General features: G+C 46.5%; 1 protein-coding gene across 2 annotated transcripts in view; it reads left to right on the top strand.

Annotated features, from left to right (window-relative positions):
- Positions 1-25,584, top strand: part of TMEM131L (transmembrane 131 like) — a gene marked incomplete at both ends in the record, with an annotated part of 134,833 nt that overhangs the window by 9,650 nt on the left and 99,599 nt on the right. The gene's annotated exons all lie outside the window — the stretch shown is intronic.

The raw sequence follows: 25,584 nt of genomic DNA, 5'->3' as shown, positions 1-25,584 counted from the left end.
GTTAAAATTCTTTGCAGGACTATCCAGCAATACAGGAAAACCTATTTTGTGGATTTCAAGTATAGATGATGGCGGCCATCACTGCTGTGGTATTTAGAGTTCACCGGATATATTTAAAAACAATGGTTTTATTAAAAGTGCCAGTAGTTACAGTGTGCCAGAAGCTACATTCTTTGCAGCCATTTAACTCCTAAAAATTTTAAATGTGAAGGCCTCCCTGGTGGTGCAGGGGTTAAAGTCTGAGCACTATCAAGCTGTCGCCAACCACTGCTGGCATGAGTTCAATCTCCAGCCAGGGAGCTAACCCACATGGCACAGCAGACCTCTCCTTTCTCCCGCGCTGCTCCCCTCAGCAGTGTATTTCAGTAGATCTGTCTGTTCTGCTCCCCACTCTGTTTCTGGTGAATCCTCTCACCATCCATACCTCTGGCCTACACCCCAGTTCTTCTGTGCATAAATAAAGAAAATAAATCTCTAAAAATTTTTTAAAAATGTGGAACAACTTCAGTATATGGGGTTTGTCACAGTCCTGTTGGGGTGGATGGAATAAGAAAAGATTAGGAGTACTAATGGCACTTGGGCCAGGCCAGTGGTTGTGGGGTGGGGGAGATGTAGAAGGTTCTGAGTTGAATTTTGAGGGTGGAACAGATTTAGTCCTTGTTGAATCAGTTGTGGAGAGTGAGAGAAAAAGAACTCTTGGATAACTTCTAGAATTTGGCCTGAGCTTCTGGGGAGATGATGATGATGTGATAGGAAAGCATTTAGTGGGAGGAAAGTTAAGAACACCAGTTGCTTGTCTCCTAGGAATGTCAGACTTGATTTGACAAGTCCGAGGGGAGAGAGCAGATAAGCAGAGATGTGATGGGGAGCTGGAAGGAGCTGGGAAGTCAGGCTACTTGGGGTATGGGGAATGTGATTTCGGGGAGTGATGACTAGCCTGAGTTGCCCAAGTCTTTGATTTTCTTTGACCTTGTACTTTTCTTCTTATTAATCAGAGCTAGTTTCTTTTCACCAACTTTCTGTCCAATACGAAAGTTGGTCTTTTGACACGGAATGGGGTGGGTGAAGGTATGGGGATGAGGGAGAGCTCATCAGGGATTCGGAGCATAGTAGCACATTTCACAGCCACAGGCGTGTACCTGGGCATCTGACTCCAGGAAGGCATGCTGAGTTATTTATTTAGAAAATCCTGCTTGATCTTACTACCCGCTGCGTTTACTTCTATTTTCTATTTATTTTGTTGTTGAGGAAAATACACATCATTTGTTCTCTTAGCCCTTTTCAAGTGGTAGTTCCATGACTCACAGCTCACTCACCAGTGGACGACCCTTACCTCTCCTCCCCGGGACTTCTCCCTGCCATTGAAGAAAATTACTGGTCGCCATATCTGGGTGGGTTTTCATGCTCCATCAAGATCCCTAATTTGGGCCTCCCCTGGTGGCACAGTGGGTTGAGCGCTGCGCTGTCAAGCTGTCTGCAGCCTCTGCAGCACTGGTTCGATCCCGGCCGGCCGGCGAGGGTCCCACATGGCACGGTAGATCTCTCCTGTTTCGCCCGCTGCTCCCCTCAGCAGTGTATTTCAGTCAGTCTGCCTGTTCTGCTCCCCGTTCTGTCTCTGGTGAATCCTCTCACCCTCCCACGCATCTGGCCTGTACCCTGGTTCTTGTATAAATAAATAAATAAATCTTTAAAAGAAAAAAAAAAAAGATCCCCAGTTTAACCAACCCGACTTTATGTTTTTAATCTTCCCAGTGTTAGATACTCCCGTCTCTGGTGCCGTGTTGGCCCTCCTCGCTTTCCTTATGACTTGACTTCCAAACCTCTGTTTCTTTTGGCTCCTGTTTGTTGAGATTTGTTCCTTATGTGTAAAGACAAGATCACGCCGCGGGTTGGAGGCCGGATTAGAAAACCTGCTTGGTCTTCACTTTCTGAAAATGTGGATTCTGGAGTTCTTTCCAGGAACGATTTCTGGAAGAGCAACACTCCTAATGGGTAGATTAGTCTCTTAAGTGCTGTGCAGGGGGAATTTTATCTTTAAAGAAATTTTAAGACCCTTATAGCTCATATCATGCCTTGCTATTTTAAAAATAAACCATTTCTTTAGACTACATTTAGATTTATAGAGAGGCCGGGGAAGGGGTACGGAGAGCCGCATGTCAACCTCACGCAGCTTATTCCATTGTCACTGCGGTGCTTTGCCACAGCTCAGAAACCTGCACAGGCACATTAGGGTGAGCTCAACTCCATGCTTCATTTGGATTTGACTAGTTTTTGCCTAACACCCGCTTTCTGTCCAGGACCCCTGCCAGGAGGCCACGTCATCACCTTTTGTCGGGTCTCCTCGGGACCCTCATGGTGTTGATACTTTATGAGATTTTCCTTGTTCTTGTACCTCAGTGGCTTGGTCTGATTGGGATTGGGAACTTGGGGGTGGAAGGCCACGGATCCCAGTGGCCATTCTCATCACCTGGCAGAGGTCGCTGCTGTCAGCATGACTCAGTGCTTTGGTGTCGGCCTCCATCACCTGGCTGAGGTATGTTCGGGGGCTTTGTCCTCTGTGAAGTTATTCATTGCCCACCTTTTTCTGTCCTGCACTCTTTGGAGTCATTAAGTGGAATTAAGCTCCACTGACATAAATAATTTAGAAATCTGTGTGGGGGATCTGTCCATTCCCCCTCATTTATTTATTTACTCAGTCATTTATTTATATCACTGTGGACTCCAGGATATTTATTCTTTGTGTTATAAGCTAAGACTAGATTTGCCCTGCTGTTTAATGGCGTTGATCCTTAATCTTAGTTATGAAGTTGCTAGTATCTCGCTACACATTTTTCAGACATTTTTGTGATTTCAAATTCAGTTGCTAACCCTGCCCCCCATGCCAGCTCTTAATGATATTAAAAGGTACCCATAGTCAGCAGAGACTGCCCTTGGGAATTCCACAAAATGAGCACATTGTCTCTGAGACAACCCATTTAGAGGGGCAGCTGTTAGCTTGGGACTCGAGAAATAAGATGTGACCATAAAATAGAGTCAGTATGTCTCGAGCAAGTGTAGGTGGGCCTTGGCCTCTTATCACAGGAGAAAATCTAGGTTGTGTTCCCCTGCAGACTGCCTGGGTGGAGCCCGCCCCTGACCCTGCTTAATTCTCACATGGAGGGTTCTAGAGCGGCTTGTGTATTATCTCAAATGCAGTTTGGGAAAGCTTTCAGGGTAATTGGTCTCATTGAAGATTTCATTTATATTATCTTGACTTCATCTTCTGCGAATGCTATGTAATTGTATTTGGTTGAAAGCCAGAAGAGCAATATTTGACAGACTCTCTTTCCTCCCGATCCCCATCTTTCTCCTGGGTGTTCTCAAATATCAGCAGTAATCTGCTCCTTCTCGGAGACAGAAAGATTGCTGGTGGGGATTCGGTGATGAGAGCGACTGTAGCTCTTCCTAGAAATGAATACTCCCTGGGAAGCTTGTCTGACTCTCTGTACATCCTTCCAAGAAGCCTTTTTGGGTCTATTTGTTAGAATATGAAACGTTTAAATATTGGCAAAGTATGAATAGTATACTATTTCAGCTTTTAAAAATGGTTACATAAAAACCATAAATACTGACTGGAGAAGGTACAGTATCCCTGGACATTTTCTTTGCTCCTTTTTAATGTGCTTTTATCTGATTAGTAACAGCAGTAAAATGTGTTCTTCTGAAACAGTTTACATCAGTTAAAGGCAGACCCTAGGAGTCAAACATGAAGAAAATCTCGTTAACCTCTCAGCCACGTACTGAAAGATTGAATTGCAGACAAAAATGACTTAATCTTTAGGGAAACTTCCTTTTGGCAACGAAGGGGGAGCTTGGAGTCCCCACGGGGGTGAAGCTACTTTTCACTTTTCTTTGTTCTCCTTCAGAAATGGAAAGCTATGTTTTTGACAAAATCCCAGAGCTCCTGACCTGTTGATAAGGACTTAGATTTTTCATCTGGACACCCCTCCCAGGGGATCCCTGGTGAATCTTCTCTTCCCAGCTGTCATGTCCCCAAGCAGACTTGCCTGCTCTCTTGGGTTTGTATATAGAGAGAAGGAACTTGAATTCAGATTGTACCTTCTGCCCAGAGGTCTCACCTGTTCAGGTGCCTACAGGAGAGCTCCCTTCAGCCTTCAGGTACTGCTTAGTGTGTCCTGAGCTGAGTTTTCCACTCAGGTCCTCTCAGCCCCTTTCCTACTCCTCCACATGTTCTCCCCTGGCCTAAGGAATGAAGGGCTACTAAGTGGGGGCCCGCAGGCACCAGCCACTCATTTGCATAAGCCCCAAATCATGATCACCCCCCCATTCTCTCTCCTCTCCCCTGGATCACCAGATATGGCTGGCTCTTCAGAGCTCATGCCTCCATTTTATAGCTGCCTCAGGCTGTTCCTCACGGTCCTGCCGGAATCCTGTGTCGCAGCCATATATCCTTTCCTGGCGTTCCCTGCACAAGCAGGCTTTTGTGGACTCCCTTACCTTCGGGATGAAGTTCGGCGGCTGGAGCTTGGCATAGAAGGCTTTTTGTGAGCCAGGCCCCCCTCGAGTCTTCAGCCTTCCTCCCCCAGCGTCTCACTTCCTCTCATTCTCATTCACATTGGCGAGGTCTTTCTCTTTCTCTAAAACACCCTTCCCACCCGATCAGCCCCATCGGTCCTGGATCTACACAGCTCCCTGGCACTTCTTCTGGGCCCCGGGCCAGAGCCCTTACTCTTCTGGTTTGAAAGACCTTCCTCAGGCTGCCCAAGTTCCTGGATGAGGCTCTTTCAGCCGATCCCCAGCACCTCACCTGGTGCCCAACACCTAGGTGAACAGCAGCTAAATAAATGAAGGGATGTCAGCTCCTAGATGAAGATGTAAGCCTTTCACCTGCTTACGTGTCATGTGTCACGTGTCCTTCCTAGCCAAACCACGAGCCATGTTTGCCACTGAAACTGCAGTGCCAGTACCAATGTTAGAGGTTGTGGTCTTTAAGTTAGGTCACTGTTTCTGTTGTGTCTTCAAAGAGAAAAATGACTTACTAGCTCCATGTCTGTGTGCCCCCTGGTATATTCTCCAGGGTGGTGTGGGCCCGGAGGGGTTGCGGGGCTTCATGGCCACAAGGTAACGTGATTTTTCTCCCACTGTAACAGACTCATGATGTAGATGTTCTTTTTAGAATGCAAACTTTTATTTTATTTTATTTTTTTTTTTATAGAGGCATGCTTATTTATTTATTTATTTGTTTGTTTGTTTCGTTTATACATGCACTGGGTACAGTCAGAAGCACGGGAGGGTGAGAGAATTCACCAGAGCCAGAGCGGGGAGCAGAGCAGGCAGAAGGACCGAGGTCCACTGCTGAGGGGAGCAGCGGGCGGCAGGAGAGGTCTGCGCGCCATGTGGGACCCTCCTCCGGTGGCCGGGGAGCAGCCGGGGATCGAACTGGTGCTGCAGAGGCTGCGGGCAGCTTCGCAACCCAGCGCTCAACCACTGCGCCACTGGGGAGGCCCTAGAATGCAAACTTTTAAATAGGGTGATTGGTAGACATTAAAATTGTTTTCAAGCCACAAAGACCTTGTTGGGTTTATTTAGGTTATGAAATTTTCAGTCAAGTTTTAGACATTTGTATAATTAGAAAAATAGGATTAGTATCCTGATTCTAATTTTCAGTAACGTTTCCTCGTCTAGATACATCTTTTTATAGACTGCAGTGCTTTGGTTTGTGCTAATTTCTATCTTTATATTGAGGAAGATATTTGAACCAACTTTATTAATCCCAGGTGTATTTTGAAGGGTTCATCCAAAATAAAAACAGACAAATGCTTCATTATTATTGACATACCTGAAAAGTCTGGAATAATTGGGTTTGGTAAGTCAAGGCCAGAACCAGCACCAGAACCTTGGTGCTCCTTGCTTTCAGGACTGCCTTTGGAAGAAGTGGCTGTACTAAACCATTGAAATCTGACTCTCAGTTGCCTTCATGCCCTCTGCCACTTCTTGGCTTGATTATTTATTGCCACTTATCACAATATTTAACAGAAAGGATCTCTATGAAATCCACTGGGTCAGATGTGCATCCTGAAGCAAAAGCAAGGCAGAGTCAGCCGCCCAGGAAGATTTGCCTGTGGTCATGACCACATGTTTGAAAGTACACCAAAAACATGAGCATTTCTGAAGAGAGCGAAGGTACCACCATAAGTAAGGGAGAGGCAGGCCAGGGTATTAAGCCATGAAAGACCCAATTTATTATCTTCAGGAAAGTTTATGACTTTATAGCCAGGGCTGAGCTGCCATGTGGTCACTTTAGGCTTTATTTATGCAGTGAGCATTGTGCTGTGGGTTACTCTCGACTTGTTTTGCCATGATGGGTTGATGAGAAAGGATCTGTCTGGAAGGCACTGTCTAGAAGGATCCCCATATCCCCATATCCCCATCTCTTGGCACAATAGCGTGATTAGTTCTATATAGATGATCTAGATATGTTGTGACACTGAATTTCTTATCATTTAAGAAGGTGGCAGACCTTGGGATTTCACGGTTCACAGAAGAATTATAATTTCCCAAGGCAGTATTCTCTGTCTAGTTACACCAATATTAAGATAATGGGGTCTCCTGGGAGCTTGTTACTCTAATTTTAAATGAATTGTCATCAGATTATTTGTTGTTACAGTCCTCCGCATGTGAAATGACTCTAGAGTAATTGTGATTTCCCCCTAATAAATGTAACACACTGTTGTCACTTCACAAATAATTACTACGGTAGTCCAGGCAGTATTCCACACATGTTGTGGCGCTTCGTAAAGATGTTTTGGAATCGTCGTTTTAGGATTGTTCTTGCCACTAATTTATAAATTGTACGAGAAGAACTCTGGCTTGCTTATTGGAATCTTTCCCAGTGTTTTCTCCCAAGGTCATGGAGATGTAATTTTTAAAAAAGTCTGCTCTATGCATGAGAATTCTTTGACGTTACAAACATTCAACATTTACTGAGACCTTTTCAATCATTTAAAAACTGTCACCGACTTCCTTTTTCTTTTCCTCCAAAAATCTTTCAGGAAAATTTGCTACAGGAAATGACTGTATTTACTGCCTGGCGTTGTTTTCACAACACGTACTATGCAGCGCCGTTGGAGAAGCATGGCACAAATACCATGCCTGCACTTCCTCTCTACTTCCTGTCGTTCTTACCCAGTTTATTCAAGTATGTGTCATTCACAAAACATGGATCTGACCGACACATGGCTCTTGGGCTAACACTGAATTCTGTAGGAAAGATGATTTGCTCCCTGTGAGGTGTCCAAAGATACCCACAGCTGCACTTGAAGGTTGCCCCAGAGAACAGCTTCAGTAAAAGCAAGGACATGGTATGTGTCTCCCCAAGTTGACCATTGTGAGAATTAGGTAGGAAACAACCCATATTGGCATCCTGGAACCACCCTGGTTCCTTTAGCTTCCATAAAATCACTCAGGAAGGCAAGTTTACTTTGAATAACAGTCTGATATCCCAGTTGTTGGTAATTGCAGATGCATGTTGTATGAATTTTTGGTGAAGTAATTCTTCTGGCGTCATGGTTAATTTTTATTTCTTAAAATCATGCTACTCCAGTTAGTCCATGAAAAAATTAAATTTAGGCAATTGCCCTTGGATTGTGCTTTAGAGTTTACAAAGTACTTTCACACCAGTTGTCCTCAGGTAGCAAGGTGGAGAGGTGCTGGGTTCCCGTTGTATAGGCGAGGAAGAGAGCACATTTGTCTCAGAATGCAGAACCATGAAGGGCAGAATTAGGTACATAATTCAAGGTCTCCTCTCTCTACTTTTAAAACGTGTATCTAGGGCCTCCCCGGTGGCGCAGCGGTTGAGCGCTGGGCTGCGAAGCTGCCCGCAGCCTCTGCAGCGCCGGTTCGATCCCTGGTTGCTGGGCGAGGGTCCCACATGGCACGCAGACCTCTTCTGCCGCCCGCTGCTCCCCTCAGCAGTGTACTTCGGTCCTTCTGCCTGCTCTGTTCCCCGCTTTGGCTCTGGTGAATTCTCTCACCCTCCCGCGCTTCTGACTGTACCCAATGCTTGTATAAATAAATAAATCTTAAACAAACAAACAAAAAACATGTATCTAAAGTGAAATAGGTAGGAAAACCCTGTTCTGCCCTGTGTAGAAGGGAACTGTGTCTAGGAGAGATGTGTGGAGTAGCTGAATTCTCTAGTTAGCCCTACTGTAATATGGTTGCTGGCAAACCCCTGAGCAAAATGAGCATGACTTTGGGAGTAGGTGATTAGATATTTTCAGCTTGAAGTAACAGAAGAAACCCTGACTCAACCGGCTCAAACAATAAAGAATGTCTTATGTCACCCAACAAGAAGCCTGGAGGCAGGGTGGTTCTGGGATGGTTTACTCAGCAGGTGAGCATCAGCACCTGGGAGCCGGGTCCTTCTGTTTTCCTGGCTTAGTGACCCTGCCAGCTCCTCCCAGGGTTCCCAGATGGCTGCAGGCCTCACAGCCTGGCATCTCCTGCTTGAACTTGCAAAGGTAGATTAAAAGCGCCTTCATCCTGAGCCTCTTTCTCAGGAGCACCATTCAGCTCATGTCCCCATACATCTCACAGGTCAAAATCGGGTCTACTCACCCTGAACCACTTCTCGGCCAGGGCTTTGCCTCAGTGAGAGAAGCGGGTGGACATCTTGCTTGGCTGAGTGCTCCCTGTGCTGAGCGGGGAATGAAAGGTGTAGGGCTATGTTTCTGCGTTTCTCATTGTGGAGACCCGGAACCAGCGCCACCTGGAAACTGGTTGGACCAGTTCTCAGAACCCCCGGCACCCCCACCCCACCAGGCCTACTGAGTCAGAAGCTCCCGGGAGGAGCCACGATCTGTTTTAACAAGCCCCCAGGTGATTCTGATGCTGGCTCAAGTCTGAGGCTCAAGTCTGAGACTCATCGGTCCAGGTTAAGCCTCCGGGGAAGCACATTTCAAAATACAATTTTGGTAGATTCAGCAGTGAGAGGCAGAAATAGTTGTAGGGGTGAAACAGTGGGGGGGGGTGTGTGTGGGGAAAGTGGGAGAGGAGGTGGTTTTTCAGCTCTGCTCAGGATTTTCCGGCTTAGGATCCATATATACCCTTTTCAGCCGGTGTCAGGTTTCAGCTGACAATCTGGGGCTTCTAGCTCTGTCCCCGGGATGAGGATGGGGGCGGGAATCCCGGTGGAACCTCGGGGTCCACCGGGCTTGCGAAACAGGTGAGTTAGGCCCTAACTCACAGGTCAGCATCCAGGGGAGAACGTTGGAACTTGCTCGGGGAGAATTCATTCATTACCAGGGAAGTGAGTCTGGCAGGAAACCTTGGCCCAGTAACAAAAAGTCTCAGTGTTGGGGTGGGCGCGGCCGTGCGGGACAGGGAGGTGTGTGTGCTGGAGGCTGGGCTGGCCCAGCTCCCTCTGGGCACGTGGCTGTGTGAGAGTGAGAGTGTGCGAGTCAGGGTGGGGTGGGGGTGGGGGTGTGAGGCGTTGGGAGGATATCGCTCAAGTAGAAACCGAAGGAAGTGTTCAAAAATTTTTGTGAGAAAATGGGTGGGCGGAAGCAGCACAGGCACTGCTCACACTGCAGAGAATTTCCACATCCTCCGGCTGTGCTTGCTGGGGGGGCCGGTGGAAATGAAATTGGAAGGAGGGCCTGGGCTGGCTCAGCCTGTCACGTGGCACTTTAGGGGAGCGAGGCCTCCCCAGTTCCACCACAGACAGGGGTTCTCTGCGGCTCTCTGGTTTGGTGGGAGCCGTCGCCAACCCAGGGGCGGTGTGGAGGAGGGTGAGAGCAGGAAACCCAGGTGCAAGTCTGGCATATCGTCTGCGAGCGCTGCCAGAAACCCGGTGGCTTGAAGCAACAGTAATTTGTTCTCAGTTTTGGAGGCTACAAGTTGGAAAGCAAGGTGCCCCCATGGAAAACTGCAGAGGGGAGTCATGCCTCTTAAGCTTCTGCTGATTGGCGGGCGGTAGCCTTTGGGGTTCCTGGACTGGCAGCTGGATCATTGCTTTCTGCCTTTCTCATCGGAGGTCTCCCTCCATGTATGTCTCCATGTCTTCACATGGTTGTCATCGTATAAGGACACAAGCCTTATCCCTTCTCCGGTATGTTCTCATCTTAACTAATGCCTTCCGTGACCCTTTTCCACATGAGGTCGCATCCTGAGGGGTGGGGGGTTAGCACGCCAACATAATTTAGTAGGACAGTTTTACCCAGACCCATTTGTGAGCCCTGTGAGAGGGCCCGCCAGCTCTGGGACCTTAAGGGCTGGTGCTCTGGCAAGGGACAGGCAGGGACTTTGCTTTCTTCGAGCTGCACACGCTGGATCTGCTGCAGCTTGGGATTGCAGACTCACCATCTCATTGGCCCCTTGGTGGAATGGCTTTTATTTCTGAATTACTCCTTTGTGTATCTGCAGGAGCATATCTAGGGGAATTGTTTACTTCATTTACACGCACGTATTTTTTCTTCTGTGTTTTTTTTTTTTTCTCGCGGGAAATAAGTGGGAAGATTGAAGACTATGTCAGTGTGTACGGGAACGTGGCCACTAGGCCAAGCTTTGAAATGCAATCACAGTCCTTTGATTAGAATTCAGGAAAGTGCAACTACTGCTTTTGCCAGGTGTCTGTGTGTGTGTTTCGTGCAGTGTCTCCGGGTTGTGTCTCTGTGTGTTTGTCTCTGTGTGTATCTTCAACTTGCTTCATTACCCATATAAAGATAGCAAATGAATCCGTGTGGGTTGACTCACATGCTGGAGCAGATCCCTGTGAGCTATTTATTGGTTTGGCGGGAGAATCCTTTTGTTGTTTCCTGGAAATGCTTGAATCAAGAAGCTGAGTCTCTTTCTGCTGCCATATATTTTAACTACAGTTATTCAGGTGTGTAACAGTGCACAGCATAAGGCAGAGCTGCTGTGATTGTGAGTGTTAGGACTTCACCTGCTAAGTCTACTTTCAGGTGGATGAATGTCACATCCAAATTGCCTGTTAGTTTGACTTTCATGTAACTTAATTAGCAGATTCATGTTTTGGGAAAATCTGATCTGTGATCCTAAAATTGGTTACGGTTGGCGTAATTCATGGGTAATTAGGTGCCTTCCCAGTTGACTACTCCAGTCATTAGAGAACGGGGGTAATTTGAGGTTGAAATGTGAGTGTGAGATGGAGAAAGCTCTTACTCTCTGTCCCGTAATCTTTTAATCCACTTAATCTGGGCTGTAAATTCAGGCTTCATTTTAATTTCAAAGTATATTTAGGTAGTTGGGAAGGGGTTTCATTAATTCACCACTTTTAGACCATAATTAGGGGCGGAAAGTTGTCTGCTAATTGCCTAAACTTTCTGAAGTCACTGTGGTACAGCAAGGGCCCATTAAAGTTAGGTCGCTCTTCCTCAGAAACCGAAATTATAGATTCAAAAAAAAAAAAAAGAGCCCAAACCAAAAGAAGCACAACAAAACCAAAACCAAAATCCATTGCGGAGTTGTGTCCTGGGTGTTGTCCTTGGAGGTCAGAAGTGCATCTGTGGCTCATGGTATTGGACCTGTGGACGCACAGACATCCAGCCGGCAGCCCGGTCTCTTGGTGAACTTAAGCCTGCCGCTTCCATGTACGTTATTTACATTTTCTTTTTTATTTCTGCTGTTGAACTGGTCATGAAAAAGGTAACTAGAAGAGAGATAGAGGCTCCAGACACCTGTACACCTGTCATATTAACTAACAAAGGGCGAGAAGGGGGACTGAGCAGGAAGTAAGTGAAAGGGGAACTGGCACAGAAGGGAGCCGAGAGAAATCCTGTCCTGGAGAGTCTGGGTTGTGGCCCGCTTTGTCTTCACCCCGGACAGAGGGTGAGTGGGGAGGTAGCAATTATAGGTGTTAATTATATGAAAGGAAATCTCCAGCCTTTTGGGTTACTGCTTTCTCAGTGGCCCACACCAGCTTTGTGTCCCTCAGTAATCAGTTCAGGTGGTCAGTAAAATCATTTATTTTTGTAAGGCAATTAAAAATATTCATTTTACTCAGCACCATTTGTGTATTTTTTAGCATTATTGTAAAAGACCTCTATACACATTTAATATAGTTGATCTCTGGGTTACTCTTCAGTTGCATATTTGTCATTTTTAAAACTTTTTGGTCCCCCTAATGAAGACTTTAATATCCAAAAGTTATTTAGGCTGCTACAGTGTATTAGTTTTCTAAATTGATGGAACTTTCGGAGTAGTCAGTTCTGCAACTCATTCCCGCTCTAAAAAAAGAAACCTGCTTAAGAGGCTTTAGCATATTTCTTATTCTAGTAAGTAAATTTAAATATTTTGCTTCTAATGTTCATGGAAGTTGAAACCCTAAATTTTCATGGAATGGTGTAAGGGCAGGAATGACACAGTGCAGGTTTTCTGATCCAGCAGACCGGGTAAAGGAAGAGTCAGAGTCCTCAGTGGCTTTTGCAGATCTTTTATTTAGATTTACTAGGTACACGGCAGGCAGGGGCGCTGGGGGGCCGGGAGGCTGGTAGGCATCCCAGCCCCCAGCAAGTCTTCACTCTATCCGGGCTCCCCTGCTTCTCTTCTCTGCGTCTCTGGTTCTGCTGGCATCCCCGTGATGCCTCCCTTAAAAGCCCAGCCTTAGCCCAGGTGAAGCCCATCTACCTATGCCCACACCCTATTCCAGGTGCCCGCCATCAGGCATGCATTCAGGACCGCAGGGTTCCGTCATCCATCCTAACGGTGGAAGGCAGAAAAGCCTGATACTTTCTACCTTACCCTACAAATGGAAACCCTGAAAAGTTCAGGGGTCTAGAAGAGGTGGACTAACTGGAACATTTTATTTGAAAAGGCCCATCCCCCCAACTCACACACACAAACACACACTCACAGGGTTGCCAGGTGAACCTGCTGCCCTGGAGCTGTGTCCTCCCAGAGGGGGGGTCTTGTTCAAATTTGTACAAAAGCACCATATGGGCCAGCCCTGAGCCTGACTCAGCTCGTTACAGCCTTGATTATACCGAGCGTGTACTTAGTATAACGTAACCTTAAAAATGTTCATTTTTAAAACTAAGTGTACTTTAGAGTGCTGCTTTTTCTGCGCCGGTGCTGACAGCACACTTTTTAGCTTAAAGCACAGAGCTATGTCTCCTTGTCGGATCTGCCTAACTTTGAAAAGTGGGTCTCCTCTGGAAAAGGGGAGGTAATGAAACCAAGATTCTGAGTGTAGAGAACTAAATGTTATTTAAACATTTCACAATTTCACATTTTTAAAAAGTATCACCTTATTTTTATGTATTTATTTTTAAAAAGATTTATTTTTATTTATTTGTTTGTTTATACAAGCACTGGGTACAGTCAGAAGCGCGGGAGGGTGAGAGAATTCACCAGAGCCAGAGCGGGGAGCAGAGCAGGCAGAAGGACCGAAGTACACTGCTGAGGGGAGCAGTGGGCGGCAGGAGAGGTCTGCGCGCCATGCGGGACTCTCCTCTGGTGGCCGGGGAGCAGCCGGGGATAGAACCGGCGCTGCAGAGGCTGCAGGCAGCTTCGCAACCCAGCGCTCAACCGCTGCGCCACCTGGGAGGCCCTATTTATTTTTTTAGAAGATTTATTTATGCACACAAAAGCTGGGGCACAGGCAGAGATGCGGGGGGTGAGAGGATCCACCAGAGACAGAGTGGGGAACAGAACAGGCAGATATACTGAAGTTCACTGCTGAGGGGAGCAACAGGTGAGACAGGAGAGGTCTGCTGCGCCATGTGGATTCCTCCCTGGCGGGCTGGGGATCGAACTGGTGCTGCAAAGGCTGTGGATTGCTTCATAGTGCTGTGCTTAACCCCTTGCGTCACCAGGAAGGGCTGTATCAGCTTATTTAAGTCTCAGAACCCATGAGAAAATAATCTCCTGTCTCCCTCTTCCTATGGCTTTTGAGACTCATGCCCCTCAAGGTTTCAGTTCTTGCCACAACTGAGACAGCAGGGTTTGCACTGGGGCTGGAGTTCGGATAGCAAGCCACTAAACTTTGAATTTCTCACATTTGCAGGCATGATGTCAATTGAAATGATTAGGAAATTCTCACCTGTTCGCATTTTTCTTTTGTTTCTCCCTATTCTTCTTTTTTCTTTTTGGTTTAAGATTTATATATGCATATAAGAACTGGGGTACAGGCCAGAGGTGTGGGGGCGGGGGTGAGAGGATTCACTAGAGACAGAGTGGGGAGTGGAACAGGCAGATCTACTGAAATACACTGCTGAGGGGAGCAGTGGGAGAGGCAGGAGAGGTCTGCTGCGCCATGTGAGTTGCTTCCTGGCTGGGGATCGAACTCGGGCTGCAGAGGCTGCGGATAGCTTTATAGGTTGCATCTTAACCCCTTGCGCCACCAGGGAGGCCCTGTTTCTCCTTAGTCTAAGAGTAAAACAAGAAAATCAAGCTGGAATAAGCATCATTTATTTATATAGGAATGTTAATTCACGGGAGCTAGGAAAGTGCAATATTGAGTTATGGAAACTTTGGCTTAAAGATTACTTAAAAGAATAGCTTAAAAAATGACATAATTTAACTCAAGGGGTCTAATCAAAATTTCCATGATGATGCTGACTAATAATCAACATATTGTTTTTTTTGTACATACTGTGTAATAATTAAATGTTTAATATTAAAATAGCTTTCTCTTTTACTCACCCTAAATTAAAAATAGAGGGAGCTTGTTGAAGATTTGAATTTTCACTCACCCTTATCCAAATCATTACATTTCTAAATTAACGATGCTTTAATTGGAGGTTGATTTCAGAGACTATTTTGAATCTGTATTACATAATAAATGTACACAAAACTTGAAGTTACTGTCTGAGTCTCAAGTCTCTGAGTTCTGCATACACTTTCTCTTAAGATACCCGGTTGGCTCGGGGGAAAAAGAATGTTCTGTTATAATCAGAGATAAAAAGGCAACATGGTGGGGATGGGGAACTGCCACTGCGGTTACTAGAAAGCTCCAGAAACACTTTGGTTTAGCTGGTAGGTTATAAACACTGTCTTACTCTCCAGGATCATACATCGTTTTAAGAGAAGGAACACAGGACTTGGGCGACCCGTGACATCATGTGTGTCAATGGGCTGACTTCATAGTTCAGTTCTTTTTACTTAGACCTTTTCTGGCTTTGGAGAATGTTGGCTTAGGACTGGGGCTGGGGTGGGAAGAACAGAATAGAAAAGTGGGGACAAAGCCAGGTGGGTTGAGCAGTCAGCAGGACCCTGGGCAAGAAAGTTGAGACATGAGCCAAGGTCAGGGCTGTTTCTGTCAGGACCCTGAGGAGGTTGAGGGCAGGGCTGTGAAATAGTGGCTCAGTGACTAAAGATGTGCTTGAAAGCCAGACCATTTGGGTTTGAACTTCGTTTCCTACTTATTAGCATGTGACTTTGGACAGGTTGGCAAAAACCTCACCCTTAGTTTCCCGTTCTCTGAAATATAGATACTGCTAATTACCCAGAGGGTTTGTCGTGCAAATGCAGTAAATGTGCTCAGAACTGGCCCTTGTGTGTGAGTGCTGGTGTTGGCTGCTGTGAGGTGGAGGAGGGTGTGGGCTTTAGTTGCCACTGCCCTGCGCCAGCAGGCTGCTGAGCTGGCTTGCATCGCTCCCTGCCTTCTAGAGCTCACCCTTTTTGTAGGAACAATTGGCTTTGAGAAGCCAGACCTGGTATGGGTGCAGGGTGTGAATCCTGTCTCTGCCTCACTTGCCTTCAGTTTTCTCCTCTGTAAAACTGGGACAGTACCCGTGCCTCCCTCACAAGACTGCATGAGAATTAAAGAGGTTTATACACAGAGAAGGGGTTCTTCAGAGTGGAATTTGCAGTTGGCAGCACTTGGCTAAGTGTGTCTGTGTTTAAAGACATTCCACTCTTAGGAGTTCCTTAAGGAAATGGTAAGTGTACAGAGATGTACAGATGATGCCGTCCATAGGTTTAAGCTGGGAAAAAACTTAAGAACAACCTAATTTATATCTGGGGAAAATGAGAAACAACATGTATGTTTCTAATGTAGAGAATGTAGTCAAGTATTTGATAAAGATAGTCACAGTGAAAAAATGTTACTCATGTGCTCTGAAAGGATATGCTCAGAAATGAAAAAGTGAAATTTTATTTTTACTTATTAAGCCATAAGATACAGTAAAAGGTGAGACATCTTGAGACAGCAGCTTCACAATAAAGGGACTGAGGACTAGCTGAGCGTAGGACCTGACTCAGCAGTCTCATCCTGAGGGAGCCGGAAGCCCATTCTGCTGAGGTGACCTTGCTCATGGCTGCCTCACCTGAGGAATGGAGTGCCTCCCCCAGCACCTGAGGCACAATTATGTCAAGAGCTATTTAGTTAACAGGAGTTTGGGATTGTTGGGGCGGAGCTGTCCGCTAGAAGAGCTCTTGGGGCTGATGCCAGAGGGCCAGATTCGGGTACTATTCTAAACATCTAAACATCGCCCTGAGACTGGGGTGTGGGGCTGAAGGGCCCCTGCTTTGCCAGGTGTTTACCCTTTAGTTGCTCAATCCTGGGGAAGGGTGAAGGGGCCTGGGGGAAGGACAGTAGCTGAGTAGCAAACACACATGGAACTGCTTCAGCATATTGAGGAGGACGTGGCTGGCCAGGAGCTCAGGTAATGGACGTTAGCTCTGGCCAGAAGGTGAATTCCTCGAGTGCCAGCAAACCAGCGAGTAATTGGCTTAAGAGTATCCCATTCCGAATCAGGGTAGCAAAATAGGTTAGACTGTGGATTTAATGGATAGGAAATCTGTAGCTAGAGGAATCAGATAGTACTAGACATGGCTTCAGGATCTTGGCCAAAGTGAGTGTTTCAGAACCCGGAACAGTTAGTTCAAGTCCACTGAACACTTTTTTTTTTTTTTAAAGATTTGTTTATTTATTTATACAAGCACTGGGTACAGTCAGAAGCGCGGGAGGGTGAGAGAATTCACCAGAGCCAGAGCGGGGAGCAGAGCAGGCAGAAGGACCGAAGTACACTGCTGAGGGGAGCAGCGGGCGGCAGGAGAGGTCTGCGCGCCATGTGGGACCCTCCACCGGTGGCCGGGGAGCAGCCGGGGGATCGAACCGGCGCTGCAGAGGCTGCGGGCAGCCTCGCGCAACCCAGCGCTCAATCGCTGCGCCACCGGGGAGGCCCTCCACTGAACACTTTAAACAGAAGTTGGTGTGGAAGCCTGGGCTCTGTGACACTGGGTGGGGGGAGGTCCACTGAGACCTTTCATGACTCCTCCCTCCCCATCCTGTTATTCAGCTGGGGGGCCCTGCCTGCCCCAGCCCCTGTGATCTATAGTCGTCCTGTTACAGGGCAGGGAGGGGCACCCCAGGCCCCACAAACCTGCCTGCTCTAAATAGGTTCTGCCATCCACCGCATAACACAAAACATATGAGACTTTAGTGAAAAAGAACTTTAATACAATTAGAAAACAATACAGGAAAGGCAAAGAATTTAGTTTCTAAATCAAGCACCCAAAGTGACCCGTCCCCTCGTGGGTAAAAGTCCACCCAAGCAGGATTGGCCCAGAGCAAGGCCCCAAAGCCTGACACAAGTCTAAAGCATCTTCCAGTGGGGACCCACAGAAAAGAGTCAAAAACAACAAGCCAAGTCTGGAAGGAAAAGAGCAAAATCAAAATCAAGACAAAAACTGCCATTGTCACCTCCCCACGGGTCTCGCCCACATCTGTGTCACCCAGTCCATGACCAAAAGGCAAGCGCAGTTTCTTCACATGTCTCTAGGCTCCATGTGCCTCCTCTAGGTCTCCTTCTGGCTCCCCATCCTGCTTCCTTCCTCAGTCTCCTCTGCAACTTCTCTTCCTGCTCAGCTCCACCCTCCCTTGGGTGGGACAGGAAACCTGGAACCTCCCCCTTTCCTGGGGACCCCCCTTACAGTCCCTCCACAGTCACTCGTGTGGTGGGGCCAGGCCAGGGTCACGACTGTTGCCTCGGTTTTGCCAGCACATGACAGCTGGTTGGATGTTCATGATGACAGCTCTTTGAGGACTGTGGGGAAAGTTTTTCTCGCCTCTGAAGGACACGATGAGGATGTGATGCTGATGGATGGAGACTGGGGATCTTGCACCAGTGTGATGACATCACGGAGCTGCTGAACCTACCTGCCCCACCTGGAACCCGCTGCTCCAGGACTTGGGGTCCGTTGAGAGAAGTGCTCTCATTTGCCTAATTCTGCGTTAGGCCTCCTGCTGTGTGACGCTGACGGGCCTCTCTTCTGGCCCGGAGGAAACCATTCTCTAACTCTGCTCCAGACCAACCATCTACTTGGAGCATTAATTTCATTAAACTAGGTCTTCTGTTTTAGGTTATTTACATTTCAAAGGCATAGTTTTGTAGTCTGCACCTCAGGTGAAGCATTTTCCATGTTATAGTTGAACCCCATTTCTGTTAGCACGGCTTTGGAAAATAAAGTTATTTGTGTGCCCAATTCATGATTTGAAATTAGGAAGCAGTGTCAGTATTCATGCCTTGCTCTTTTTTTAATCCACTCTACTGTTTTCCAAGCTTTTGGGTCTCATAGTCTGTTCACAAAATACAGAAATGCTCGCTTGTGTCTTTGTTCTCAGAAAACATTTTCAAAATAAAGAAGGCTTGAAGGAATTGTGCAGTGAGTGCTCAGCTGTGTGTCTCCTAGATTCAGCTTCTCTTGACATCCTTAAGGCTCTTGCTGGCAAAGGCCAGCCTTTTAGCATTTTGAGGTTTTTGGCTAAATAAAGAAAAATGTTACGTTGCCTTCTCTGTCTCTTTGTTTTGTCAGATTCGAGGCACGGCTCTTCAGCCTGCCGGCATCCCCCGTCTTTGTCAATTGGAGGAGAGTGCAGGGGGCCAGGGGTGATGTGGGAGGGCAGAAAATGAGCGTCTTTATTCAGACATTGTTTTCCGGGCCTGAGCAGAGCCGGGTTTTGAGGCCTCCTGTGCTGGGAATCCTTTCCCTCTAGCCCCTTATATACATTTGCCCTCCATGAGGATGAGGAGGTGAGCAGGGGGCCTCCCCTGCTGGGAACCTTTTCCTGCAAGTCCACTTTGGGCAGAGAGGCAGGGATTGCAGTGGCAGGGCCAGGAAGGGCCAAGGTAGGCCTTCCCCACTGTCCCACTCAGTTCTGGCTCACTGTTGCATCTGAAATCCGGGAACATGTGTTTTAGTGAGTTGGTTCATAAAAAATGTTTTTACAGGATCCTGGGATTGAGGCTGCCCATTCTTCATTGCAGTTTACATGGATAATTGCACTACATGAGTGATGTGTGTGTGTATGTGTGTATGTGTGTGTGTGTCTTGGGGGTGAGTATGGGAGTAGAAGGGAAACATTTCTTTTAATCTCTCTTCTCCCAAGATGCCAAATGTTTTCCCCCATTGTATTTATGGCTTGTGAACAATTAAGAGTTGGGACCCCACGGTCGCCTGGGGATCTTCTCATTCGGCACTCCTCAGGGAGACGGGGCTTCCCCTGTGCTCTCACCTCTTTTTGTTTCCATCACTTTGGAAACTAGTAGTTTAGAAGCTGGAAATGGAGATGTTGCCATTTAGAAGTTTATACAACATATGCAAGGGAGTTAGTGCCAGACTCTGCAGTTATGTCAACATCCAGCTTTTGCCAACCTTTCTTGGAAAAAGCCCTGCTGGTATTAAGAGAAACCTCACAAGCCTGCAGGCCCAGCCCGTTCTGCATTCAGAGGACATATGTGGTGTGGACGCAGGCTGTTCCGTTGTCCTGTCCTTGACTGTGGTCAGACGCACAGAACTCGGGCTGCCTCTCTTCTTCTGGAACCTCTATCTGCCTTCCTCAGACACGACTTTTTTTTCTCTTCTTCTGGTAGTAGTTGGGGGTGTGTCAGGTATGAACTCACTGTTGTGGGGCTCCAGGAGTGCGCCTTATGTCTGTGGGCCCTGGTCCGGGGAGGTCCCACAGTTAGGGGGCTTCAGGTCTCAGGCGCTGTAGCTCAGACGTTCCTTGGGAGGTTTGGAAGCTGCCGGCTCTCACCTGCGCTGCTGACCTGCAGCATCACGAGGCCTGGCCTCCACGGGGGCTTCAGCCTGGGCCTGCGTCCCCTGGCTCGCCACCGACGGACAAGGAAATCCCTTTATAAGGAAATCCCTTTACGGCATCCTTTATGCTGCCGGTTACTCAGTTAGCTTAAGCACCGAGTGATGGGGTCCTCCACCTCTGCAGCCCACTGCCCACCATGGAACGTCTCTCTTCATTGCTTTTTTTTTTTATTTTATAGAGGCATGTATATTTATTTATCTATTTGTTTGTTTTGTTTATTTATCTATTTGTTTTGTTTATTTATCTATTTGTTTGTTTTGTTTACTGCTGAGGGGAGCAGTGGGCGGCAGGAGAGGTCTGCGCGCCATGTGGGACCCTCCTCCGGTGGCCGGGGAACAGCCGGGGATCGAACCGGCGCCGTAGAGGCCGCGGGCAGGTTTGCAGCCCAGCGCTCAACTGCTGCGCACCAGGGAGGCCCTCTCTTCATTGCTTTCTGATTGTGATTTCACATTCGCACTTTATTCCTCCCACCAGGTGATCCACCCCCCACCTCCCTCTACCCCCTCGCCCCCCCACCTCCCAAATCTCCCCGCCTTGGTCTTGGAAGTCACGCAGGATAAGCACGCACTCTGCCCTCGGCCACGGACGTGGTTGGGGTATCAAACCTCACCACTCGTTTCATTTTATCTACTGTTCTGTTATCTACTTTTAAATCCCCTGGTCTTAATAATTCCTCATTTTGTTTGGGTCTAATGTTAACTTGGTCAGAACTTGGTTTTTACCTTTGACCAATACCAGATAAAGTGGTTCTGCTGAGATTTGTATGGTGTCATGAGTAGAGAATCCATTTATCTTTTTTGTCTGGACTCTGCTTATTTGAGTGAAGCCTAAGATTTCTTTAGAACTTCTATCAGCCTCCTGCTCCTTGGATCATGTTGACTTTATAGCCAAGCAAAAACAAGAACAAAAACAAACAAAAATCCTTAAACCTTTCTTTTTCTTCTTTTTGCCAGGAACTGTTAAGTTCTCTTTCGCAAAATATTCTTAGGTAATTAATTGCCATCTTTATAAAAAAAAGAAAGCTTTGAAGTTTTACATCTTTTTTTTTTTTAATGATTTATTTATTTATGCATCCAAGAGCTGGGGTACAGGCCAGAGATGCAGAGGGTGAGAGGATTGAACAGAACAGGCAGACTGACTGAAATACACTGCTGAGGGGAGCAGCGGGCGAGACAGGCAAGGTCTGCTGTGCCATGTGGGTTTCTCCTTGCCTGGCCGGAACTCGTGCTACTGTGGATTGCTTCATAGTGCGGTGCTTAACCCCTTGCGCCACCAGGGAGGCCCAAGTTTTACATCTTTTTAATATGGACCTATGCTAGCCTATTGAGACCCCTCTTTCTCCCTACTGCCTTCCCCCTCAATTGTGAAAATTGATTCCAAAACAAGCACATATCCCCCTAGTCTCTCTCTTCCAAGGTCTCATTTAATATGACAGGACAGAAACTTAAAAGGTAGAAAAAGCCTGAATAAAGAAGACATATTTGGGAAACGTGTTGTCAGTTGATAAGAAATGAAAAAAAAATTCTGTGAGGTTGAAAATGGGCAAAGATACAGTAGCCAATGGAGACAGAGAAAAGCTACAGCATGAAAGACTGAGCGGCTCCACCAAGCACATTAGGACATTTCAGAATGACTAGGATAAAGAGAAAATTCTCGAGGCACTTTCTGGGTAGGCACAGGTAGGGCTTGGGTGCGTAGGTCTTTAATGAAGACACCACAGTGGGCCACCTGTATGCCTAGCTGAGGATAGGGAACGTCATGATAATGCCCATCTCACAGCTGTTGCATTTTCTAGCCTGTGGTAAGAATCCTCAGGGTATGGGTGTTATGGTGGTTCTTACTATCACTGCTACTGTATGGTAGAGAAGAAATACACGAGGATTGGGATTAACTTCATGAATTAGAAAACTCAGTGGCGTAAACAAGGGAGACGTGTACCCCCAGACTGCAGCTCTGAGGGCCATGACCAGGCCAGAGCTGATGTGCCAGCTCCTTGATCATCAAGGCTGGGCTCTTCTGTCTCCCAGACTTCAGGGACTGCACAGCCTGGCTCCCGCTCCCCACTTTAAGGCCACGACTTTGAAGCAGGCACCTGCCTTCAGTACCCATCTCCTTTCTAGAACTTAGTCATGTGATTGCATGTCAGCAGCAAAGTAGTTTGGGCAAAGGCGTCTATTCTGCATCCATGTGCTGCATTGAGAATCTCTTTTGACGTGGGAGAAGCAGCTACCGGCTTGGGCAACTAGCCTTCTCTGCCACAGCAAGCTTTTACTTGGAAATATATTAGAGCCTATGCTTCTGGAATATAAGGTTTGCTTCAGCTCTTTGGCAGTTAACAAGAAGGCCCGTGGACGTGTTAACTTAGATTTTGGCTGATGTGAATTATTACGTGTGAAACTAGGCATGAAAACCCAGGAGCTTTTAATGTGACTGAAATGCATTTCAGTGGGCTGTGCTGAAGAAGCTCAGTCTAACAGTACTTGTGCAGAGATCTGCAGATAAGGACACTGGGAATGACTGTGACTGTCTGGTGAAGCTAGCATTAGTCATACATTATCCCTTGTTGTGGAGACAGTTGTGCAGATTGCTTCACTGTTGGGGACGCTGAGAACATTTACTGTTCTTGTTAATCTGATGTGTCTGTCTGGAAGCACTGGAACTCTCTAGTATAATTCCTGGGAGATCTACACGTTATTCCTTTCTGTTTAGAGGAAATCTATGGGAACCATGGCCTCTTCCTAGATGTGAAATTTCTAGAAAGCCAGTTAGTGCAGAGTCTTATCCTGCTGGGAGATCTTTTTTGCCTGTTCTTCCTGACCGTGTTTATTTCTGTTGACCCAAATACTTGAAATTTGTTTTTAGTTGGAAGAACTCAACAGAGACATAAAGATTAACTCCATAAATTGTGCATTGAGACAAAGACATTTCAGTTTCTCACACTTAACCTGGAGAGTGCCTTCTCACTTAGGAAATTTCTCAAGACCTTCTTGCTAAAAAACTCAATAAACTACAAGAGCAAAAGGGATTTGACCATCATCACACTTCTCGCAATGACATAGAAAACAAGGCCACAAATGAGCAGCATTTTCCAAAGATTTTAAAGAAAGTGACAACTGTGGTTTATATCCAGCCATGCTGTCCTTAAAGTATCAAGGCTAGAAAACCAGCTTTGAACATATACAAACTCAGGGAATTCTGCGCCTTTGAACCCTGTTGAGAATCTGCTTAAGGAAATAATTCATGAACCAGGAGATGACTGGGAACACATCAGCACACAGTGGATGGGGGAACATTTTATATTTTGTTCCACATCTAAGACCCGAGTGGAGGAGGGCATGAGGATGGAGGATCCAGAGCTTCTCTGTGACCATAACTGGAAGCTCTTGAAGGTGCTGCCTGTCACAGTGTGGGTTTAGAAGCCAGAGTTTGGTGTACAGGACGTTTATGCAGGATTAACGCCTGCGGGAAGGAGGCAGAGGCGGGATGCGTGGAGGGAGAGGGCAAATTGAAAGCCTTGGCCGGCGCCACAGGGAGCTGTGGTAAGTTTATGGCCCGAGGGAGCCGCTCACTGTGGGCTGAAACAGTTGGCCTTCTACTTGCTGGTCTTCCCCAGGCACTGGCTGCAGACTGTCCTTGGGAGGGCGAGCTGGGGGGTGGCTTTCCCTGCCTGAGGTCAGCCCCGAACCAGCTGAGTGCTGGGGATCCCTGGGTCTTGCATCTCCCTGGGCACCTGCAGCAAGACTGTGGCCAGAGTGATCATTTGGGAAGATGAATCTCTTCTCGCTGCTGTAGATCGCTGCTACTTGTAATCTCAGAATCACTGGAACATCCTCTCCACGTTTGGCTAGTTCTTTATATTGCAAATCCTGACTTTTCAACAGATACCCAGCAAAAAAAACAGGGACAGGAGAACCCACCAAACTGCAGTGCCCAGCCTCTCCCACAGACACATGACCCTCTGGCAAAACAAGGACTCTGGAGTGAAAGGAGAGAACACAGAAAGCTTGCGGTGTCCATTTTCATGGCCTTGGTGGCTTGGTGACCCCAGCGAGCTGGGGTGGTTTTGGCCGTGGTGGCTGCTCCCTTCCCAGATCAGTCCCGCAGTGTGATTCAGCCTAGAGCCTTCCACTGGGTATGACCTGGGAGCTGCTGCTGTGAATGCCTTGAAAACATGTGGAAATAATGTGGATCCTGTGGTTGGCAACTAAGAACCAGATGCTTACGTAGAATGGGTTGGAGGGAAAATGTATGGAGGCTGGGATATGAGTTGGTCCTGGTGGAAACTGATGAACTAGTATGGACTTAGTAGAAGGTGAGAGTGGATTTTAGGGAGAGTATGAAAGAAGGAATGAATGACATATATATAAGATAGTTGAACTGTGGAAATAATGGGGAAAATAGGGCATTATTCAGCAGTATCTCTGGGGAATGGATTTGGGTGTGCATCTGGACATCTGTGTGTGTGGGAATACCAGAGAGACATCCTCTTCAGTGTATTCCCTACTGATGTTGGGTCCACTCTATGTTTATAGTATTTCTGTGATTTTACAAAGGAAAACTCTAATGTTTTGAGCTAGGATGATCAGAAAATTTGTTGTGTCCAAAAAATATCAAAATTTGACATATGCATTTATACCTGTGTTTGGACATGGCTATTATTATTTTTCTCTAATCTGAGAAGTCACAATAACTCAAATGAATGAAATTTATGAAGGCTGGAGTTGTAAAATCAGAAACTTCTGTAGATGACCCAGGCAAATCCCAGAACCTGAGTTCCTGTTGTGTAGCAGGCAGAGTGCCAGGTTCCTTATATGTGTTCTTGTCCTGCATTTTCCTTTCCCATCTGTGCTGTATGCAATGTCGCTCACCAAATAGATTCCCCATACACATTTAGATGAATGTTCTGTTGCATAAGTTTCTGTGAAATGAGGATATGATTTAGTATTTACTTCAAATGGCCTCTTTTAAATAAGACCAAAAATGGTACCTTTTTATCTATACAGAACTCTAATGCTTATTTCACTCTGCAATTCCTAACCATACATTATAAAATTAAAATATATTGACCTGAGGTTAATTTACAAATAAGAAATCTACATCAGTCCTCCACAATTAAAAAATTAATTCTAATATTTAGGTATTTATTAGTTTAGTGGTTGATTCTTAACCGGGCCACACTTTATAGTCACCTGGGGAGCTTTTAAAAAATTACAGAAGCAATTGGCCTCACCCCAAAGTAATTGAATCAGAATATGGGCAGGTGGTTTGAAATTGCTGCATCAGGACTGCTTTGGGGTTGTCTTTGTATGGACCTGCCACTGCGTTTATGGCACCCTTGTTTTGATCCTGCTAACTGGGGTGTGATCTGTCAGGAAAGCTGTTTAAGGGTCATCTGGAAGAAGACTATATTTTCGTTCTAAAATGAAAGCACATCTCGGATGTGAAAGAGTATGAAAATAATACTCATTATATTAAGGTTTTGATACCTGACTCATTTGTCAAAGATTTGTGTGTAT

The sequence above is a fragment of the Talpa europaea genome, assembly GCF_964194135.1.
Source record: "Talpa europaea genome assembly, chromosome: 10".
NCBI classification, from domain to species: Eukaryota; Metazoa; Chordata; class Mammalia; order Eulipotyphla; family Talpidae; genus Talpa; species Talpa europaea.
The sequence above is the reverse complement of the archived record's forward strand: the minus strand, read 5'-3'. Positions and strand labels throughout refer to the sequence as shown.